We start from the raw sequence: 20,071 nt of genomic DNA, 5'->3' as shown, positions 1-20,071 counted from the left end.
GTGACAGGCTATATTCCAAGGTGCCTGGCATTCATTGGAATGTGGCCATGAACATATTAACATAAAAACAGACTGAATTAGCTTTTCCAATATGATATACCAAAATGATGAAAAGTCAATATTTGGAATATGCTAGAACTTCAAGCAGTATATCTAGTATATCAACACTAGAAAGAGCCTTCGACTAATCAAAGGGAGGCAGAAATGATCATTTCTTTATGAGAAAACTGTGATGTTTGGAAATAGGAAAATATGGCATTAAGACACAAAGGTTTGGACTGGGCGTGGTGGCTCATGCTGGTAATCCCAGCACTTTGGGAGGCTGAGGCAGATGGATCACGAGGTCAGGAGATCAAGACCATCCTGGCTAACATGGTGAAACCCCACCTCTACTAAAAATACAAAAATATAGCCAGGCGTGGTGGCGGGCGCCTGTAGTCCCATCTACTCGGGAGGCTGAGGCAGGAGAATGGCGTGAACCCGGGAGGTAGACCTTGCAGTGAGCTGAGATCACGCCACTGCACTCCAGCCTGGGCGACAGAGCGAGACTCCATCTCAAAAAAAAAAAAAAAGACACAAAGGCTTATCAATTTATACAGTAAAACCAAAGGCTGGTATATGTGTTAAAGTTGGAAAGACATTGAGTGGTAAAACCCCTTTTTAGGAATCTGTTCCCTGAAATCAGTAACAGTAATCTTGAGTTGCTTGAACTCAACTTGATACATTTAGTGTATGACATGTAAATCTGAGGAGAAATGCTAAAACATTTGGTAGCATCTACATAGTTGATAAAGAGGTCACATCACAGTATAAGTATATGAAGAAATGTTTTAAATAATACGTTTTACTCCAGAGGTAAGTTACGGTAAAGTATGAGTCTATATGTAGTAACTATCTAAAATTGGTTAGAAGGAAAAGTATAGAAAGAAAGAAGAAATGTAACCATTTCACTGCCAAGCAGAATGACATGAAGCACATTTGACCCTAATGGAAGATCTTTCAAACATGAAACAATCACCTGGTAACATTAAACTTTCTATTGAATATGCCCTTTATTCAGTTTATCTCCTCCTCTAATTTTGTTGTCAGTAGTTCTGAAATAGTAGATTTTCAAAATAAATAAAAGCCATTTAGATATTGAATATGGTTTTCAAATTGAGGGGACTTTTAAATTGTACAGTGTGAAGCTACTATGCTATATTCACAGTTTGATAAAACTTGCTGTTTTTCAGTAGAGTGCTTCTTAAACTTTAATATGTTTATAAAGTACCTGGGCATCTTGTAAAAATGTAGATTCTGATTCAGTAGGTTTGGGGCTACAGACCATACATTGAGTAGTGAATTTTAGAATATACAATTGACCCTTGAACAATGTAGGGGTTGGGATGCTGACCCCCTGCAACAGTCAAAAATCTGCATATAACTTTTGACTCCCCCAAAACCTGACCACTGTTGACCATAAGCCTTACCAATAACATAAACAGTTGATTAACCCTTATTTTGTATTCTATATGTATGATATACTATATTCTTACAAGAAAGTAAACTAGAGAAAAATGCTATTAAGAAAATCATAAGGAAGAGAATATATTTACTATTCATTAAGTGAAAGTATCATAAAGGCCTTCATCTTATTTGTCTTCATGTTGAGTAGTCTGAGGAGGAGGAGGAAGAAGAAGGATTGGTTGGTTTTGCTATCTCAAGGATGGCAGAAGCAGAAGAGGCTGAGCAGGTGGAAACAGGCAGGAAAGACAGGCCCACTTGATGTAACTTTATGGAAATATGTTGTAATTTGTCTGAATTTTTTGCTATTTTTATTTCTCTAAAAATGTTTCTATACAGTACCAATCTTTCTTCCATTGTTTGCTTTAGTTTAGTGCCTGTATCATAGAGCAGGGTTCATGTTGTAAAAGAAGTCAAAAGCAGTCTTGAATTGTCAGAATCCTTCTACTAGATTATCTAACCTTAGTCTGTTTTCTGACACTGCTTCTTCTACATCTTCATGTTCATTGTCTGGCGCTGGTTTGGAAGCAGTCATCTCCAAATCCATAAATTCTTCTGATGTGAGGTATATTAGTTCTTCAATGTCGCTAAGAGCCATATCTTGACATCTTTTACACACACATACCCCACACCATTTTTGCCATATCCACAGTCTCTTTCATGATTTCTTCAATTAACTCTGTTATAAATCCTGTGAAGTCACGTACAACATGTGGACACAGAGTTTTCCAGAGGAATTTATTGTTTTGGGCTTGATGACTTTCACAACTTTTTCTGTAACAACGATGTCATCTTCGACAGTTTAATCCTTCCAGACTTTCACGGTGTTCTCTTATCAGAGTTCTCTTTCGCAACGTTGGCAGTCCTTTCCACATGGTACTTTGTATGATAAGCCTTAAAGGTCCTATGACCCCCTGATATAGAGGCTGAATTAGAGACATTGTGTTTGATGGCGAGTAGACCACTTTGATATCTACAGTGTCGAACTTATGGTATTCTGGGTGGCCAGGGACGTTGTCTAATACCAAATGAACTTTAAATGACAGTCTCTTACTGGCAAAGTACTTTCTGACTTCAGGAACAAAGCATTGATGGAACCAATCCAGAAAAAGGCTTTCGTTCGGACCTTCTTGCTGTACAAACAAGAGTAGCAGCTGGGGTTTATCATTTCTCTTCAAGACTTGGGGATAAGTAGCTTTATAGATAGGGATAGTCCCAATCATAAATCTGACCACATTTGTGCAAAACAGTCAAGTTAGCCTATCCTTTCCTGCCTTAAATCCTGGTGCTTACTTCTCTTCCATACAAATAGATGAAATAAATGTCCTTTATGGCTTCTCCCCACTGCCCCCTGCCACCAGAGTAGGGCACTTTCATTTGCACTAAAAGCCTGCTAAGGCAGATATCCTTCCTCAAGGATTTTCTTAATAGCATCTAGGAATTTATCTGCTGCCTCTTGGTTGGCAGAAGCTGCTTCTCCTGTTATCTTGACATTTTTTAAACCAAATCTTTTTCTAGAATTATCAAACCATCCTTTGCTGACATTAAATTCTCTAGCTCCTTCACCTTCCCTTTGCTTTAAGTTGTCATATAGTGACCTCACTTTTTCTTGAATAATATTGTATTCTATAGGTATACCTTTCTTATAGCAATCCTGCACCCACATAAATACTGTTTTCAATATGATACAAAAAGGTATTTCTCAAAAAGTGCAAGATTTTCATGCCTGCTAGCATTGCTGCATTGATGGCTCATGAACTTCATTTTCTTTTTTTTTATACTGGTCCTTAGACTAGATTCATTTATCTTGCAGTGGTGGGCAGTTAGAGCTACAGACCTCAATCTACAGTACATAGTAAGTAATTCAACTTTTTCTTAAAGTGTCATGACTTTTCTCTGCTTCTTGGAAGCACCTCCAGCATCACTGGTGGCTTTTCATATGGGTCCCATGGTGTTATTTAAGGTTTACAGCATTGCACTAAAAACAAACATGATATGATAAATACACAAGAACCTCAAGAGATCACTTTTTACTACAATATATAATTTACTGGAGAGATGAACTGGTCATGTGGAGATGATTAGCATCACATGGCCTTTTAAGGCGACACAATACTTGAGCTACCTCAGTAGCAATAGGAGGTGGCTACAAAAGTTATTACAATAGTATAGTATGTATTATAGTATGCAGTTATTCATATACTTACACAGTTATGATTTAATAGTATGTCTTTACATTTGTTTACATTTCTCATATTTAAGTTTTGATAAATTTTAACTTTTTATAATAGATTTGTATATACTCTATGATAGTAAATGATAAAATATACTATCTACATATATTTTATGTATTCATGACATAGCTGACTTTTTCATAACTTTTTAAATATTTCTAGGTTACATGGTTTGTCTGTGAGTTTTATCAAATTGTCACAAATCATAAAATTCTCCAATATATTTATTGAAAAAATCCATATGTAAGTTAAACTGCACACTTCAAACCCATGTTGTTCAAGGGCCAACTGTAGTCTGAAAATTGTCTTGATCTACTTAGATTATTATAAATCATTACTTTCCTTTCAGTTAGTCAGAGTTCTTAGTTCCCTACATGTTTTCTTTTGAATGTTTGGGTTAGGAGTTACGCTTGGTTTTGATGTCTTGTTTTCTTGGGTTTTATCTTATTTCAGAACACAAGACTCCTATAAAGACCTATTTCTATGCTAGATACTGTATCAAAATATTATTTAAGGTAGAAAAAAAGTAAAAGTAGAACCAAAAATTTAAAAGTAACAGAAATCTACCAAAAATTATTAGACCAAAGTAACAGAAACTTTCAAAAGATTATTTAATCATTGCATAGAAACCTCTTGATGAATATGTTCTTGCTATTTTGGACTTTCAATTATGTCCAAATTAATTAAATTCTGTTTGAATATTATCTAAATTTCACCTCTTGTTTTTAGGCAAGATCCCAAGGAAAGTAATAAAATCGCCTTTGTCATGAAGGCTTTTCTGGTAACTAAAAATTTTGCTGTTTCTGTCATTGGCTACCCTTCCCTAAGCTTTCTTTTGGGTGATATTCTAATTTTAAGCAATATCTATTGCCATGCATCAGAAACAAGCACAAATGTCTCAAAATTCTGTCTTCCAAGTTGTTTTAGTCTGGGCGTGGTGGCTTATGCCTGTAATCCCAGCACTATGGGAGGCCAAGGCAGGTGGATCACTTGAGCCCAGGGGTTGAGACCAGCCTGGGAAATGTGACAAAACCCTGTCTCTACAAAAAAAAAAAAAAAAAAAAAATAGCCAGGCATGGGGCGGACACCTGTAGTCCCAGCTACTCAGGAGGCTGAGGTGAGAGGATCACCTGACCCTGGGGAAGTCGAGGCTTCAGTGAGCCGTGATCGCACCATTGCACTACAACCTGGGTGACAGAGTGAGACCCTGTCTGTAAATTAGTTAATTAATTAATTAAGCTGTCTTAGAAGGTTAAAGTATATTGTCTTTAATTTCTAAAGTATACCAAAAAATCACATTTTCTATTATAACTTCTCAGTTTCTCTAAAAGTAATCATATTTAGGCTGTTATTCAGTGATGCTGCCCACCAAGTTGATTATTTTTCCTACCATTTGCTGTTATCTGGGGGAGAACTCTAACGTTAATTTGTTAGTGCTTGCTGTGTACCAGATAACATGCATGTCTCACAACACCCCTTTTTTCTCCAAAGTCCATGTTTTATGTATGCCTTGCTGTCTCCCTACCTAATCAGCTGCTCAGTTTTCAGTGCCTTCAACAAATAAGAAACCAGTGTTTCTCAGTAAATTTAGAGAGATTTGTGGAATTTCCTACTATTAGAATGCATTTGAAATTATGGTGATCCAAGATAGTATAAAATAGAAGAGTGATGAGTATGAGGAGCTAAGAAAACTAATGACTTCTAAGATTTCTGTCACATTCAAAAAAGAGTACCTAGTAGGATTTTGAGACCTACCAGTAGGTTATTATATACCTTTCTCTCCAATGCTAACAACATTTCAGGAAAATCAGAGCATGGCAGCCTGTCATGCAGGATTGCCATTTGCACTGTTTTATTCTTTCAGCTAGCAGTGCTCAGGCTTTCACTGACTGACAGACAAATTGAGGAGGAAGAGAGTTGGATCAAGAGCCTCATTTGATCTGTCCCTCACCCATTGTCCATTTAACAAATGACCTTGATGAGTTTGTAAGACCTTCTCTTTAGTAGAAACGCTGTAGACCCAATATTTAGCTGGCTCTTGCTTACAGAGGTTAAACAGATTATATAGGGATAGCAAGACTCACCAGCTGCTTAGCATGAAATATCGAGTGATCTGGAGGGAGACACAAGAGTGATGGCACTGCTACTGCAAATAATTGCAGGAGACACTTTTGAGTATTGCACAGTAAATCTGCACCTTCCGTGGGCACTCATTCGAGGGGAGACTTCCTCAGGATGGAGCGTCGGCAACACATGTCTAATAGGTGCATTCATTTTAATATGCTCATTCATTGAATAGGCCTGATTAATTAGTACGTGTCACCATCTGGTACTTAGTGAGACTATTCATTTTTAAAATGTTGAAATTGCAGGGAATGGTGCACACCAATTAAAATCCTTTTAACCAAATTGTTTTGGTATAAAGTATACATGTAGGAGGACTTCATTGGAATTCAGCATGCATCTAAGGTTACACACATCAGCCTGAAGTCAATTAGAACAAAAGAAGTCAAGAGAGGGGAAAATGAAAGAAGAGCTGTCCTTTTTCTGAACGTGTCTGCTCAGATATTATGCTTTCTCTGTTTTTCTATTCTTCCTCTCACTCGATTGTCCTCCTACCTTTTATTTATTTTGAGTTCCTTTCTTTTTCTCTCAACTTCTATGTTTTATCTTTTATTATTGTTCCCCACTTCCTCATCTCTTCCCCACCTCATCATTTTCCAGTCACTGGTTAAGACAGAAGAGTTGGGTTAATAACTTTAATGATACAGTAAAATTTTAGCTCTCTATGTTCCTTTGAAAGAATGAATTCTAGTTAGCCAAAATTTCTGAATAACTGTGGGTTTGAACTCTTAAGCATTAAAATATTTTTAGTTTGAATAATCATTTGGTACTTATGTGACTTAAAATGTTTTTTAAATACATACTAAGATTTAGGGTGCTTTTTTTCCCTCTGTCTTTATTTTTATAGTTTTCTGTAAAGAGTAATTATTTTATAATTAAATAAACTTAATAGTAAATAAAATAAGTTGTATGAAAATCTTTCCAAAATACATTTCACATTTTAGTTGTTTTCTTCCCTTCTTTTTTTTTTTATTATACTTTAAGTTCTAGGGTACATGTGCATAACATGCAGGTTTGTTACATATGTATACTTGTGCCATGTTGGTGTGCTGCTCCCATCAACTCGTCAGCAACCATCAACTCGTCATTTACATCAGGTATAACTCCCAATGCAATCCCTCCCCCCTCCCCCCTCCCTGTGATAGGCCCCGGTGTGTGATGTTCCCTTTCCCGAGTCCAAGTGATCTCATTGTTCAGTTCCCACCTATGAGTGAGAACATGCGGTGTTTCGTTTTCTGTTCTTGCGATAGTTTGCTGAGAATGATGGTTTCCAGCTGCATCCATGTCCCTACAAAGGACTCAAACTCATCCTTTTTTATGGCTGCATAGTATTCCATGGTGTATATGTGCCACATTTTCTTAATCCAGTCTGTCACTGATGGACATTTGGGTTGATTCCAAGTCTTTGCTATTGTGAATAGTGCCGCAATAAACATACGTGTGCATGTGTCTTTATAGCAGCATGATTTGTAATCCTTTGGGTATATACCCAGTAATGGGATGGCTGGGTCATATGGTACATGTAGGTCTAGATCCTTGAGGAATCGCCATACTGTTTTCCATAATGGTTGAACTAGTTTACAATCCCACCAACAGTGTAAAAGTGTTCCTATTTCTCCACATCCTTTCCAGCACCTGTTGTTTCCTGACTTTTTAATGATTGCCATTCTAACTGGTGTGAGATGGTATCTCATTGTGGTTTTGATTTGCATTTCTCTGATGGCCAGTGATGATGAGCATTTTTTCATGTGCCTGTTGGCTGTATGAATGTCTTCTTTTGAGAAATGTCTATTCAAATCCTTTGCCCACTTTTTTATGGGGTTGTTTTTTTCTTGTAAATTTGTTTGAGTTCTTTGTAGGTTCTGGATATTAGCCCTTTGTCAGATGAGTAGATTGCAAAAATTTTCTCCCATTCTGTAGGTTGCCTGTTCACTCTGATGGTAGTTTCTTTTGCTGTGCAGAAGCTCTTTAGTTTAATTAGATCCCATTTGTCAATTTTGGCTTTTGTTGCCGTTGCTTTTGGTGTTTTAGACATGAAGTCCTTGCCCATGCCTATGTCCTGAATGGTATTACCGTTTTCTTCCCTTCTTAAACACAGAACACTGAACTTAATTTAACATTTTCTTGCTATCTTACTCTAATTGGTGTCAACATCAATTACAGTGCTATTCTAAAATATGGTGATGCCCTTAAGGGATATAGGGCTATTTGCCCACATGGAAAAGCTTTTTCAGTTCTTTTTTTTTTTTTTTTTTTTTTGAGACGGAGTCTCGCTCTGCCACCCAGGCTGGAGTGCGGTGGCCAAATCTCAGCTCACTGCAAGCTCCGCCTCCCGGGTTTACGCCATTCTCCTGCCTCAGCCTCCCGAGTAGCTGGGACTACAGGCGCCCGACACCTCGCCCGGCTAGTTTTTTTTTTTTTGTATTTTTAAGTAGAGACAGGGTTTCACCGTATTAGCCAGGATGGTCTCGATCTCCTGACCTCGTGATCCGCCCGTCTCGGCCTCCCAAAATGCTGGGATTACAGGCTTGAGCCATCGCGCCCGGCCGCTTTTTCAGTTCTTAAGTTTGGTTCTTGTATTTTTCTTTCTCTCCCTTTGCTGTCAGGTAGTTGTCACTTGCCACTTCTGTCTGAATGCTGCTGTCTCCTTCTAAGTTATTTTGGTCTATGAAACCAGATAGCAGAGCATCGTTTATTTATCTGTTCAAGAAACATACAGTGCCAAGACTGAATAAGATATATCTTCTGCATTCAAGGAGCTAAGACTTGTGGGGGTCAGGGGGTGGGGTAAGGTATGCAAATGCCATATGATAGGAATTTGGGGAAGGGAGCAGTTAATTCTAAGAGGAAGATGTGAGACTTCACAGGGGAATTAAAATTTGACTGGAGAATCAAAAGATCTATAGGATTTTGAACAATTGTTATATGAGTGGACATGGAGGAGATAATGACTGCTTTAAAAAATGGTAAGTCAGTAGCAGATCACAAAAAGCATTATATTTTATTCTAAGGAGTTTAAATGTATTATATAGGCAACTTAGAACAATTAATGGCTTTGTGAAGAGTTAAAGTAGTAAGGAGCTGTATTTTAGAGGAATTAGGATACAAAATATACTATCTCAGTATTTCAGACAAAGAGCATTGAAAATCTAGGACTCAAGTTATAGCTAGATGGATCAAAGGGAGAGGACAGATTAGGAAAGATAAAACCTGGCAATTGATTGGATATAGCATGAGAAGGACCAGGAGAAGTCTAAAGTTGAACCAGTCTGAATGTCTGCCAATGTTTTGATACCATTCACTGTTATGGTACCTAGAAAAAGGTTGAGCATACTGTGTTTTGGAGGAAAGATGTAATTAGTTGAGTTTGGAAAGGTCTAGTAGGCAGCCAAAGTCTGGAGCTTCAGACAACAGGAGCAAGAGGTATAATTCTGGAATATAGGTTATAAAGTATATGTTATATGGCAAACTCTGGAAAGTTATTCCACCCTTAAATATTTGAGAATAGACAAGATCACAGAAGAGATGGTGAGAGAGTCATTTTATTTTATTTTATTTTATTTTGAGATGCTGGAGTGCAGTGGTGCAATCTCTGCTCAGTGTGCAACCTCTGCCTCCCAGGTTCAAGTAATTCTCCCACTTCAGCTTCCCAAGTAGCTGGAATTACAAGGCGCGCACCACTATGCACAACTAATTTTTGTATTTTTAGTAGTAACGGGGTTTCGCCATGTTGACCAGGCTGGTCTCAAACTCCTGACCTCAAGTGATCCACCTGCCTCGGCCTCCCAAAGTTCTGGGATTACAGGCGTGAGCCACCACGCCTGGCATAGAGTCTTTTTAAAAGGATAATTGCGGAAAGGACGTTTGGGTACCTTTTTTAAAAGAGCGGTCGACACATATCTCCACTCAAACAAATTAACATTAGAGTCTCATTTGGTTCCTAGTAAAGTGGATAGGGTATATACAAATAAGGCAGCCTGAGAGAGACAGCTATAATTCATTAAATTATAAGTAGAGCATTCACCTTTATTTCTGTACAAACAAGATCAATAAAACTAATTTAAGCTGATCAAATTAAATTTGTGTATAAAATGAGTCTATAAATGAAACTATAAAAGGTGCTTTCCTACTTTGTCTGGTTTTCACCTGTATCCGGAATAGGTAGTCTTGCCAGATAACTAACTATATCCATAGAGAAGAGGTGTTTCTTATTATATGATATATATATATGTGAAGATATATATATATATCTTCTTTTTGTTTCAGGTTATTAAAGATCTCTGACTCCAACTTCATTTGTCTCTTGTTAAATTTGTTTGAATAATTTGAAATGGTATTTTAACCCAAATTTGCATGTATATAATGTTTTGAATAGATTGTAAATTTGGGGAAAGACTTTAAAGGTACTCTTGTTACCAAACAGCATGTTCATTCTGCGAAATGTATCTGTGTGTCTGTGCGTATACACCTTGATCTGTGTACAGAAAAAAGACACAGAAGAGTATATAGTAAGATTTGGGGGTTTCTTCATTTGCCTTTTGCATATTTTTATTTTCTGATTACTTGTATAATATAAAGAAAAATTTTTTTTTCATTTAAAAAAAAAGATAAGGACCATTCGGCCTGGAGAGTTTGAGTAAGTTGTCTATTTTTACATATCTTATTAGTAATGCCCTTGAATGTTGTTCATTTGTGCCTCTGAGGGTTCTCCTAATTGGTGAGTTGTTACGATAGGAATGGAATACTCCTAGTGCTCTGGCACCCACAAGGGCTAGGGGCCCAGCACCTCTTCAAGAATGGCTAGCATTCTACCTCTCACTTTCCGTTGAGAGGTGTCTGGGCTCACTTTAGCAGTCCAGTGATACAAACCACAGGTAGGTATCTCACTGATGAGGAGAATTAAGACCCAACATAGTTTTATTGGGGGATAGTTTAGTTTTTCCTCTGCCAGACTGTGGCCTCCTTATGTGTTAATATCCGGTAACTCCCCAGAGTCCGAGCTTCTGCTATTTTCTTGAGAACAGTCCTGTGGAAACCTATTGTCATGTGCTCATGCCCATCTGGAGTTCTCGAATGCCCTGGTCACAGTTCCCATCCTTCATGGTCCATTACTGGCCTCATCACTTCGGTTACTAAACCCAGGTCTCATTTTTCTAACTTTATTCTGTAATAAAATAATGCTAACTAAAGAATTGTCACTTTACCTTTTTCATTTCCCCCCCATCCCCCTCAGCCTCCTGCATTGTCTTTATCTCTCTCACTAAACCACTTGCAGTCAAGGTTGAGAGTCAAGTTTACATAAGTAAATAGTAATTTAAAATCTGGATATTTCTCAATGGGAAGAATTTTGAATCACATACTTGGTTTTAGAATATGTTTGTTATTTCCTTTCAGACATCATCTGTCTCATGATTTTCTACAGTTAAAGTAGTGCAATTGGTGCTGGCTTGATTGTCCACATTTCAGTATACCTCTGGGAAAATGATCCTGGGTTTTGATCTAGACAGACCTCAGGGTCATCTTTAGTCACTCTTAGTATCCCACTGGTTGATAAAAATTTTCAATTTAGCCTCTCAAATCAGCCCCTGCTTGTTAATTCCCACTGCCACTATATTAGTTTGGGGCCTTCTCTGGTCTAGTATTATACTAGTTGAACCAACTACATTACCTTTCACCTTGCCTCCTGTCAATATTTTCTTTCCATTTCCACCTGAATTCTTAAAGCACAAGTAGTATCACATTACCTTATTGCTCAGTAACTCCTTCCTGATAGAATCTGACAACATCTCTTGAAACTGATGCAAAACACAAGTCCAAGATGGAATGCTGAAGTTTCCTTGCAAGTCACTTGCTCAGAACTTGGAGTATGTTTTCCCTGTAGAAGCAATAAGTCTTAAATAGGTTTACAAGCCAGCTAAAACTTTCAGTTAAATCATCCATGATAACTGAAGTCTAACCTAAGCAGAGTTAACAGTGTTCCTACAGAAATAGCTTCCCAAGTGCCCAGTTGGTATGTCAAGATGGGGTGTGGGTATGTGTGGAGGGGATTAGAGGAATCATACCCCTTCCTGGCCTCCGCTGGATATAGAGATTTAATAAAGGAGAAAAGAACTAATATTTATTAAGTGCTTACTATGAATCAGCCTTCGAGTTAGGCACTTTATATATTTTATCTTAATTCATTTTCACAAGAGCTTTGTTGATGATAGTTATTATACTCCTTTAACATATTCTTAGCAAATTAGTAATGTGAATAAGATCACAAGAGGAATGCTTACCTAACATAAGAGAATATTGTTTTTAATCACTACTTTTCAAACTTTAGTAATTTATAGACCTCTTTTAACTTAAAAATATAACTGCACTCTCTCAGTGTTGACATACATTATTATAATTTTCTTAAATACAAAAAACAAAGTTAGTTATAAATTCTTTATGCTTATATTTGTCATTTAGCTATAAAACAAATTTGAAAGTTAAGTACAAAAAAAAAACCCTGCAAAACTAATGAAATGCAAATTAACAACAATTTAATGCAATAGATGAAGTTTTGCTGAAACTAAATTGCTGCTTACTATGTGGGTAAGGGGCTGCCAGCCACCCTAGATTTTGCAGTTTTCATTACCATTGGCTCTCTTCTTACGCCACATTTCTTTCTAGGGTATTGAAAATTCAAGGTTGGTAAAATACACAGTGGTTGCACCGTGATGTCATTTTGGTCTTTACTTGGTAGACCTGTATCATCTATATATTAAGTGAGCCTCTTTCTTTTCTCATTACTTCTTACAGTTAAAGTAGTGTGCTTGGTGCCAGCTCAAATTAGAAACAGAAAGGTATTTGTAGTCCTGGAAATTATATTGCTGTGCTTAGTTAATATGGCCATTGCAACGATCCTGCCTGTGTTTATTTTAGATGTAATTTAGATGTGTTTATTTAGATGTTAATTTATTTTAGATGTAAACTTTACTTTCAGTTTAATATTCAGCTCTTTGGGAGAACTCATAAACCCTTGAAAACACATCCCAGATTCCAGTGTTAGAAGTATTCTTTGACTGCATTTTAAGTTATATATTTACAACTGTTATGAAAATAATTCCAACTTATTGATTAGCAATATTTCTTCAAAGTATTGTGTAATTCAGACTTTCATTAATTTAGAAGTACTTTTTCCCTTTAAAAGTCTAAATTATAAATGTTTTACAGTATGTATTGTTCACTCTTTTCTATAGCTGGGAAAGGTAAAATTTCATTTAATTGGAAAAATAATACCTCCTGCCAAATGTAAAGTAACACAAGACAGTAAAGCCTCCAAAAATGAATGAGGAGTGGTAGCAAATGACATTGCTCACTCTGATTATGTGGCTATAAACATTCAAGAGGGATTTTTCTTCAAATCATTAACTATTTTCTTATTTCTCCTTCCTTCCCAATTTCCTTTTTCCTGCCTTCTCTTATTTGAATCTTGCTCTGCCCTTATTTCGTCTCTTTTTTATTCCCTGTCTTCTCACATCTTAATCAGCTGTGACTCCCTAATTTAGCCTACAGTCCAGCTTTCTTCACTTGGCAGTTGGCTGTGAGGTTGAGGGCATTGGAGAGGAGGAACAGAGAAAGGTGACTGATAGCAACATCTCACCAACTCACTCTCAACCAGCCACTTCAGTGGCCCCTCCAAATCAGAGCGGTTCCTGACTTGGAGAGCTGGATGAAAGATCATGCTTAATTTGTCTCATAATATTACTTCCTCAACACTCTGAAGCACAAAAAACACAACTTTGAGACAGCCTACTATCTAAGTTTATGCCTGTTTGTTTCCTTCTGGTTTATTCTGCAGTGAGCACCTGGACTGACCATCTTAAAGCTGAGGAGGGGAAGGTGCGGGTGTGCCTACTTCTTACACTTCTTCATTCATGGTGGAATTCCACTATGGTGGACAGTGCTGCTGCTGCTGCTGCTGCGGCTGCTGTTGTGTGGACTCTCTTTCAGATACTGCCATGTTTATGTTTAAAGCAGCCTCCAGATGCCATGAAGCTATACCATTTATGCATGCATACATGCATGCATGCATTCATCCTGGCTCTGCCATTTACTAGCTATGTGACCCTGGGCAAGTCTCAGTTTCTTCATCAGTAAAGTAGGGCAAATAATAGTGTGTCTATCATAGAGTTTTGTGAGAATTATGAGGTGTTTGTTTTGTTTTGTTTTTTGAGATAGAGTCTCGCTCTGTTGCCTAGGCTGGAGTGCAGTAGCACGATCTCAGCTCACTGCAGCCTCCCACCTCCCGGGTTCAAATGATTCTCCTGCCTCAGCTTCCTGAGTAGCTGGGACTGTAGGCGCGCACCACCATGCCTGGCTAATTTTTGTATTTTTAGTATGGACAGAGTTTCACCATGTTGGCCAGGCTGGTCTCAAACTCCTGACCTCAGGAGATCTGCCTGCCTTGGCCTCCCAAAGTATAGTGTTGGGATTACAGGTATGAGCCACCACACCTGGCCAAATTATGAGTTTTTATGGGTAAAGGACCTGGTACTTAGTAGTAAATGCTAACTAGAATAATTCTTACTCAGCAAGCGTTTATTTAGTATCTAATGTATTCCAAACAATTCAAGAGATATAGAGATGAAAGCACTTAGCTCTGCCTTCTGGGGGCTTACATAATTACAAAACAATGTGATATAATCGAGTTAGGCAAAACTTCATCACAGAGGTAAAATTTAAACTGCATCTTGAAGAATAAATAGGGTTCCACCAAATGGAACAGCCTTAGAGGAAATACATTCCAAGCAGAAGAAAAAGCTTTTGAATAAAATAAAACTATAAAAGACTATGGAGTCTTGGCTGTTATTAGATAATATTTTAACCTCTTCTCTGATGTTTACCTTCTTAAGTAGGGGTCTAAAGTGGGTTCAGGGAACATTTTGGAACTTCTAATCTTAAAACTAGATATTGCCAAGTTTATAATAATTATTAGTAGTAGTTAACTGATTCATTAAAGAGTTTGAATTTAAAAATGAGTTGAAATTGAGAGGTGCTGCTTTGCAGGGGTGCATTTGTTGTTGCATGATTCTTATCCTGAGATGACTACCATGTGACAGGCGCAGTGAATTGTTAGAAAAACTGTTGTGGTTAGAACAATTGGAACTGAATGGGCTTCTGGAGATTTCGTTAAGTTTCCAAAATTAAGCAGATTTTACTTTGGTTTCTTTTTTAGATAGGAGAACCTCATGTTCTTGTGATAGCAAGGAACAATAATTTTTTTTCGGTCAGATCTCAAGAAAGTCTCTTTTACTCATGGAATTTCCATTTGCGTACCAAATTTAAGCTGTGTTTTATCTTCTGCAAAACTTCTTCCTGCAGCTTTGCTTTCACTTCCTCTCCCCACCCTTTTAGTCATATACTGAAGGGTTTGGCAGCTGGTTGAGGTGTCAGGTCAGCATTTTTCACTGTGGAAGAAGGAAAGGTTGGGAACAGTGACGTGAGTATGGTTGTCACATTTTCCTTTCCTTTTTTTTAAGTGACCCACATGTTCTATAACAAAAGCCTAGTGAGAACCTTGACTTATAAATTGTCCCCTACCATCCCGGAGATGGACTAATATGTGGGATGACACATAGGCAATAGATCCTCACTGACAGTGTCCTTAAAAGCCCACATACAGCAGTGAGAATTCTTGACTCTGCCTCCATGGCAATGTGACAGATTTTATGGAAAGAGATGATGGCCTTTGGGAGTCACAGAATTGGAGAAGGAACTTAGCAGTTCATTCTCCATCCTCCTTTATTATTAACAGATTCTCCTTGGGTGCCTTTAGGAAATGCTGTATATATGGTGTTTAATCTCCCACCTACATACTTTCCTTTTCTTCACTAACGGAAATTGAATCCAGCTTGAGGAGCTCCAGCTCTTTCTGCTGGCCAGTTTATTTCAAGACTGAAATCCATTGTGGATTTGTTCGTTGTTTTTTGTATTTTTATGGGTTTTTTTTTTTTTTTTTTTTGGTATCAAATATGCCTAAAACTGTTGGGCTACAAGCAAACTAATTATTGTCATTGTATGGCAGTACAGAGAATAAAAAACAGTAATAGGTTCTTAAAAAGCCGTCATGACTTGAAGTGAAATAGGCCACTCTTGAATAGCTTCATCTATAGCCTGAAGGGCTTTGGTACTGAAAACTGTCAAATATGAAATAGGATTTTAGATCATGGAATCCTGGCTACCTCCTAGGGGCAGCTTCAGCCATTAAACTCTCCCATAGACTATTTCATCTAGAAGATTTGCTTTGAGATTATAAGGAATGTGGAGGTAAATGAGCTTTTCTTATCAAACATTCCATTTGGGTGCTCTGTATCAGACCTGTTCTGGCAAATAAATAGAAGACACCAGGATATACTGTTTTATTTCCTTGTGTAAGTGCCTCAGGAGACACATTTCTTATTTCTCAAGCATAACTTTGGAGACTGGAGTTTCCCGTTTTGGGGCGTGTTGGTGTTGAGCAGAGAAATGCTAGTTATTGATTGCCATTGAAGTCATTTCACAAAGGCTGTAAAACCCAAGGATTGCTCTTTGGACAGACCTGCATCTGGTACAGTTTCCCCCTCTATGAAACTGTTGTAGGTTAAAATAGTTTTGACAGGGTCTTTAAGTGCACCTCTTTGTCTCCAAACACAATTAGTGTTTAAAATGAAGCCCTTGTAGTTAAGGTTTTGTGGCTTAGACAGCAGCTCCATCTGGTGCTTGCTAAAGGTGTTTGCTTGGTTCATGTCTCAGTTTTATACCAGATGAATACAGATGGACACAAACTTGTAAACGAATGTCATATGCAAGATGGGTTTCTAGTGCACACAACACTAACATAATCAAATGGTCTTCCTGGTGAGTCTCATTTGGCTATTCTGTTGATAAGTGATAGCTGCTAATCAACTTAGCCATCTTTTGACTGAATTAACTTACTTTTGCTCAAAGTGGGGAATTATTTTTACTATTATCTGCTAGTCTTTGAAAGAGCAAATACATTATAGTACTTACAAAGAGAAAACTTAATCCCACTCTTATCAGAGGTCTGTTTAACTTAGTTAACAAGATATTATGCCAAGATGCCTTTTTCTTTTTTGTATTCAGTGCTGCACAGTGCTAAGTACACAGGGAATTTTTTAATTTAAATTCTTGGTGACTGACAGGAACTGCCCCCAAACTGTTAATAGAAGTGACTTCTGAATAATAGGTTTACAAATGGTTTCTATTTTCTTTATGCTTTTCTGAGTTTCCACAGTGAGATGTACAACAAAAGAAAAAAATATATACCAAAAAAGGTAAAAACAAAACATATTGTAGATAGTCGTAGCCTTGAGTCCCAGTTCTGGGTCTTTTTTATTTACTGTGCATCCTTAGGAAACTCACTTTCTCTTCTAGGCTTCAATTCCTTTTTCCATAAAACACAATTGAATTAGCAACCTGCAGTTTTAACATTCTGAGTATTGTGATTCTTCCCTCTTTCCTATTTTTTCAGCCTCTCACCCTGGCCTGTATCTTTCCCCAGTATTACCATTCAGCATTATCTAGGTCCTCCCATCTTAAAATAAGAAAATCCTTTCTGGACCCGCATCCTCCTAGCTCCTTCTTGCTTCTCCTTCCTGCCTACTCTTCTCCAAAAGTTATCTACCATTGCTCTGTTACCTCACTCTTCAACTTACTGCAGTCTGGTTTCCATCCCCACCTGAACCAAATAGTTCATGCTAAGGTCACTGATGAGCTCACATTGCCAAGTCCAGTGGGCATGTATGTAGGTCCTCATTTTCTGTTACCTCTCAGCAGCATTTGAAATAGTTATTGTCTTTCTCCTTCATGACATTTCCTTATCTGGCTTCTGTGTCATCACACCTTGGCTGTTAGTTTTCAGTTAGGGGAGAGGAATTAGCCCCTTCTCCCTGGTTCACCCACCAAGGCCACCTCCTCAGCTCACTATTTTCTTTTCAGCCTAAGTATCTCTATACTAGTAATTCCTAAGCAGATGAGAACCACAGAATTCTCATCCATGTTTCAGACTTCTAAATTCATATACTCTTTTGTATGCAGGTGACAAAATATGGACTCATAATCTTCCCTTCAAAAGTTGCACCTCCTCCAATGTTGTCATATCAGTAAATGGCTCCACAAATCATTTGAATACATAATCCCAAAACCTCAATACATTTTACTCTTCAGAATCCAGTCATTCCTGCATGTTTCTCTGCCTTTCCTGACACCACATTCTAGTCTAGATCCTCATCATATCTTGGTTTGCCGGTGTCAGTCCTTTAAGCCTCCTGTCCTGTTCTTCCCAAGTCCATTTTCTACATAGCAGCAGAGCTGTCTTTTTAAAGTCAGGTTTATTGAGGGTAAATTTACATGTAGTAAAATTCACCTTTTTTAAGTGTGTGGTTCTATGAGGTGTTTGTTTGTTTGTTTTTCGAGGCAGACTCTCGGACTGTGGTGCAATGGCACAATGCAACCTTGGCTCATTGCAACCTCCGCCACCCAGGTTCAAGCAATTCTCATGCCTCAGCCTCCTGAGTAGCTAAGATTACAGGCGTACACCACCATGCCTGGCTAATTTTTGTATTTTTGGTAGAGACAGGATTTCACCATGTTGGCCAGGCTAGTCTCAAACTCCTAGCCTCAAGTGATCCACCCACCTCGGCCTCCCACAGTGCTGGGATTACAGGCATGAGCCACCGCACCAGGCGGGTTCTGTGAGTTTTGACAAATGTATGCAGTTGTGTAACCACTGCCACCTAACATTTAGATTGTTTCCAGCTTTTGGCTGTAAACCTTTGTGTATTTGTTGTAGTGTAGACAAAAGGTTTTATTTATCTTGGGTAAATCTAGGAGTGGGATTGCTGGGCTCCAAGGTAAGTTTATGATTAACTCTATAAGAAACCGCAAAACTGTTTTTCAGAATACCTGACCCATTTACATTCCCACCAGCAATATATGAGAGTTTCAATTGCTTCACATCCTCGCTAGCATCAGATGTTTTTGTTTTAATTTTATTTTAACCATTCTAATAAACATGTAGTGGTAGCACATTGTAGTTTTAATTTGCATTTCCATGTGGCTAATTATGTTTACTAAAATATTGTAAATTTTATTTACTACAATATTGTAAATATTGTAAATTATATTTACAATATTTATATTGTTTAAATGCAATCCATGTATCTTTGGCGGGGCACAGTGTCTCATGCCTGTAATCACAACACTTTGGGGAGGCCAAGGCAGGTGGGTCCCTTGAGCCTAGGAGTTTGAGACCACCCTGGACAACATGGAGAAACCCCATCTGTACAAAAACATAGAAAAATTAACCAGGCATAGTGGCATGTGCCCATAGTCCCAGCTACTCCAGAGGCTGAGGTGAGAGGCCTGATTGAGCCAGGGAGGTTGAGGCTGCAGTGAGCTGTGATCATACTACTGCACACCAGACCGGGTGACAGAGCGAGATCCTGTCTCAAAAAAAAAAAAAAAAAAAAGATCAAAAATTGTATGTATTCAGTTAAGTATCTGCTCAAATCTTTTACCTGTTTTTTATTGGGTTTTTCTTTTCGTTGAGTTTGAAAGTTCTTTATATATTCCAGATACAAAGTCCTTTGTCAGATATGAATGTTTCACAGAATTTCTCCTACTCTGGGGCTTGTCTTCATTCTCTTATCATTTTTTTTTTCTGCAAATTTTTTTGATAAAATGCAAAATATAATTAGGTACAATGTGTTATAACAGAGGTTTGCTAGTGAGAAGAATGAAATTCCATTTTGGGGAGGATAACATTTTGCTGGATGGGGATTCAAAGTTAGTACTTCCTCACATCAAAATTGATTACAAATGTTCATCTATTAATGCATATCTGTAATGAAATTTTATGTATTTCATAATTTTATGTATTATCTTTGAAAAATGTCATTTCACACAGCTGATAGATGCACCAGTGAAAATCCTGCAATTTGTAGAGTGCCACAAAGCAGCAAAAGTGAAGCATACAGTCTGTGTGTCACACATGTCATAGCTACTTATCTCTCCATTGTAGCACAGAAGCAACCATAGGCAAATGAGTATGTAAACAAATGAGTGTGACCGGCGTTCCAATGGAGCTTTATTTGTGGGTACTGTATTTAGAATTTCATATAATTTTCACTTGTTGCAAAACATTATTCTCCTTTTGATTTGTTTCCAACCATTTAAAA

General features: G+C 37.7%; 1 protein-coding gene across 2 annotated transcripts in view; it reads left to right on the top strand.

Moving 5' to 3' along the window:
• Nucleotides 1-20,071, top strand: part of PEAK1 (pseudopodium enriched atypical kinase 1) — a 300,449-nt gene that overhangs the window by 212,230 nt on the left and 68,148 nt on the right. The window lies entirely within an intron of this gene.

This window comes from Rhinopithecus roxellana, chromosome 5 (assembly GCF_007565055.1).
Source record: "Rhinopithecus roxellana isolate Shanxi Qingling chromosome 5, ASM756505v1, whole genome shotgun sequence".
NCBI classification, from domain to species: domain Eukaryota; kingdom Metazoa; phylum Chordata; class Mammalia; order Primates; family Cercopithecidae; genus Rhinopithecus; species Rhinopithecus roxellana.
Note: the sequence above shows the minus strand (reverse complement) of the source record. Positions and strands in the feature narration are given on the sequence as shown.